The sequence below is a fragment of the Mobula hypostoma genome, chromosome 14, assembly GCF_963921235.1.
Source record: "Mobula hypostoma chromosome 14, sMobHyp1.1, whole genome shotgun sequence".
NCBI lineage: Eukaryota > Metazoa > Chordata > Chondrichthyes > Myliobatiformes > Myliobatidae > Mobula > Mobula hypostoma.
The window spans coordinates 9,402,604-9,406,834 of record NC_086110.1 but is presented as its reverse complement, the minus strand read 5'-3'; positions in this window follow the sequence as shown (position 1 = coordinate 9,406,834).

The following is a 4,231-nucleotide window of genomic DNA, read 5'->3' as shown; positions in this document are numbered from 1 at the left end:
CTGTCAGTCCGCAGCTTTCTGTTCTTCAGCTCAGTGATGAGCAGGCTCCCGTGCCTGTGCAGATAAAGCACACACTTACACCGAGGGGCTTTAAACATCCTCGGTAAACCGGATAGCGTGCAGCGTTTGTACATAATTTCCGCGAGCTTCACCGGGTGAAAATTATCTGATTTGCAAGTTTAAGCAAACGTATTTCGCAACGAAGAGTGAAGAGAAATAATCGAGAGGCAGTGGTGGGAGGGGGAGGGATGAAGTGAAGAATTGGGAAGTTGATTGATGAAGTGAAGAGTTGGGAAGTTGATCGGTGAAAGAGATACAGGGCTGGAGAAGGGAACACAAAAGGCTGGAGGAATTCAGCAGGTCGAGAAGCATCTATAGAAAAATACAGTCAATGATTCGGGCCAAGACCCTTTGAAGAGATGAGGAGTAGATTTAAAAGGTGCAGGGAGGGCTTCTCCAGCCCTGTACCTCTTCCACCAATCAACTTTCCTGCAAGATCCAACTGAATGCCTAAAACGACATGTTCACCCGAGGATTAACTATCTTCATTACTGTAGCAATGAAATTATAGTAAATTAAATAGCAACTTATATTTTAATTGCATGTTATGAAAAAGTTTGAAGTAGTAATTGCTTCAAACTTTTTCACATCATGCAATTAAAATACAAGTTGCTATTTGTCTTGAATTGGTGTGTATCTTGTATAGGGAATTTGAAATTCTCATATTTCACAACATTAACCAGAATTGCACAATAACCATTGTGAAACTCTGGCTCTCATTGCTTCAAAATTTAATTAATATAAATAAATCACAAAATAAAGGAGTGTGGGATTGCAGTCAAACACAGTAAATTAAAACACATTGTCCTCTCTACTGATCTTTGGATACTTGCATTTAGTGATACAGTCTCTCCAGGCCTTTAAGCCACACTACCCCAGCAAATCTCTACTATCATTTAAAATATGAAATAAAAAGACTAAAGCTTTTAATGTTCCTGAAATGACTCTTTCACCTCCTTCCTTCACTTGTATCACTTAAACACCTCTTCAAAAATTATCAAAAACTTTTAAAATCTCACTTTGGGGTATTGTGAGCAGTTTTGGGCCCTTCTCTAAGAAAGCATATGCTAACATTGCAGATCATTCAAAGAAAGTTCACAAAAATGATTCTGGGATTGAAAAGCTTGTTGTGTGAGGAGTGTTTGATGGCTCTGGGCCCCTACTCGCAAGAATTCAGAAGACTGTGAGGACACCTCATTGAAAACATTGAAAAGCCTAGATAGAGTGGATGTTGAGAGGATGTTTCCTACTGGTGGTAGGGGGTGGGGGTAGAAGAGTCTAAGGACCAGAGGACATAGCCTCAGAATAGAGGGGTATCCTTTTAGAACAAAGATAAGGAGGAGTTTCTTCAGCCAGAAAGCTGTGAATCTGTGGATTTGTTGCCACAGGCAGCCAAGGAGGCTAAGTCACTGGGTACATTTCAGGCAGAGTTTGATAGATTCTTGATTAGTCAGGGCATGAGGGATATGGGGAAAGTGCATCAGATCAATGCTGAGAGGGAAATTGCATCAGCCATGATGAAATAGTGGAGCAGACTCAATGGGTCAAATGGCGTAATTCTGCACCCATACCTTATGGTCTTATTTACATATTCTGACTCAATTCAGAACAACAATAGAACTTATTCTCAATGCTCAGAGGCCAGACAATGTAAGAACATTGGCATTATGACCAACTTTCAAAGATTTAAAGTACATGTATTATCAAAGAAAGTTGCTGGTGAACACAGCAGGCCAGGCAGCATCTGTAGAAAGAGTGTTACGTACCCCGTAACTGGGTTGCCAAACCAGCAGAAATGGATCACTCAGTTGGAGTCTGGAGTACTAGAATGAAGAAAGTTTTATTAAAGAAGCAAGCAACACAGTAATCGAAAGGATAATAAATGCAACAGTTCAGCGATGATAAACACGCATGTGCACAGAATTAAGATAACAGCATCAATCAAGCTCTATCGTTGTCTAGGGGTAAATGACCAAATTTCAAAGTGACTCAAAGTTCAGTCCAGTTTAGTAGTTCAGTTCGCAGTAATCGTTGCCATGGTGATGGACAACGTGGGGGGAGAGAGAGAGAGAGAGAGAGAACAGGAACAACTGATCATTCAGACACGGCTTCACTCACAGACCGGCGATATGGCTCACAAGCAGCTTTTGGGCAGGTCCTTGGTGATGTCACCTGAGGTCACCGACTGTGACCCCTCCTCCAGATGCGGTCGATCGTCTGCAGTGAACCCGGCACCCAGGCAAGGGCGGACACACACCGGGTTCCCGCTGATCGTACCTTTCCACCCTGGCCGTTGTCTGGTACTTCCCACCGACCCGTGAGAGGCGTACCGCTTCCAGGGTCTCGTTACCTTGGGTGGCGTGTGTGTCCTGCCTTAGCGAATCTGTCCCTTTTTATCCCCCTGCTGGGGTATCGGCTGTCCATCACTTCAAACAGTTCAGGGTTCAAAGGGGGAGCCGCTCCAGACAGCTCTCTACACATCTCCAGGTGCTGTTTCATTGTGTCCCTTATCTCTCTCTTGAAGACAGGTGGCAGACCAACTGCTGATCACACAGGACAGCTAACATCTTATCTATGTGTATTCGTCACACTTCCCCCCTTTAAGGATTTCTACCGGGAGGTAAAAATTACAAACATGAATACATGATTTGATACACGCACAAATATACATCTTTATCAGCTATTTGGCTAACACAGTTTGAACTTGTCAACACCTTGACAGACAGTCATCGCATTTTCTGTTCCTTTTACACGTGTTATTAATAATCCCTTAGACCAGGCTCCAACTCAGCAAACTTCATAGTGGCCAAAAACACTGATGAATTGCGACCAATGTAACCTCTCATTTGGTTTTGTCCCGGACCACAATAACAAGGGTCGTCCCATTCTGACTCAGTTTTCTCTCGCAAGGGCTTAGTAGGAGGGGGACGGGTATTGACCGCAGAGTTATTGCAAAACTTCCTGCAGTACCCCACCATCTCCAAGAGCCTTCTGAGGGCCCTCTTGTCTGTCGGGGTTGGGAGGTCAGCGATAGCCTGCACTGTAGCTTGCATCGCTGCCAGCTGCCCCTGTGTCACCACAATTCCCAGGTAAGTGACCTTCGTGTGGCCGAATTCATTTTTTTCAAGGTTCACTATCAAGCTGGCTTCAGACAGCCGTATTAAATTGCCAATACACACCTCTGTGTTCATCAGCCCTTTAGTCACTGAATTACTCATTATATATGAGTGTTGTTTACTAGGTTACCCTATTGTAACAGACATCACCCAACGTCCCAGTTCTTTGCATTGCCTCGGGACAATCAAACACACGGGTGCGAGTCGTTTAATTACTTCTTCTAAAGATTCGCTTTGTTTGGGGATTAAGGGAGAGACCTTATCAGTAGACCTGGCCAAAACAATAGCCTTCTCCCATCTGATCGATCCCATACTAATTTTTTCAAAATGGTTTTTTCCTCTTATCAGGGGGCCCCTAGCTTCATTGATTTCCACGCTAACACCGACTAGGTTTGATAGTCGGTCATGATCAATAACATTCTTCCCCCTGGGCAGTCGGTAAATCTCTTTCATGATTCCACCAACTGTTTCCTCCAGCACCGCAACATGTCCACCGGGGGGTACCTCGCGGGCCATGTTAAAAACCTCATCCCCATAACTCTTTTGCACCAACCCCCATTCCTCATCTGCGGGTACTGTACTTGATTTCCCTTTTTTCCTTAGCACTTCCTCCTCCACACAATAGCCTACTAGTTCCCTTGTTAAAGCTGTGTCAGAGAGAGCTGTCTCTGCCAAAACCGTCAGACCCTCGTCTCGCTCCTGCGTCTGCACAAATTCTTTCCTGGCTACTGCTACGTCCGTCCCAGCTCCCTCACTACCTCTTGTCTCACTACACCCCGTCTCATACAAGGTTGGCAGAAACGTTTCAGCTAAATTCACTATCGCGGGCCCGTGATGAACCCGTGAGTCCATGGGCGGGGCCTCAATGCTGGCAGGCTGACCTGTCAATCTCACGACTGGGAACACGATTCCTCCGGCGATGTCATTACCGAGCAAGACTTCCACGCCTTTCATCGGTAATTCGGACCTCACCCCGATCGTGACTAGTCCAGAGACCAGGTTGCTTTGTAAGTGTATCTGGTGCAAAGGGACTGACTCTGTCCCTTCCCCACCGC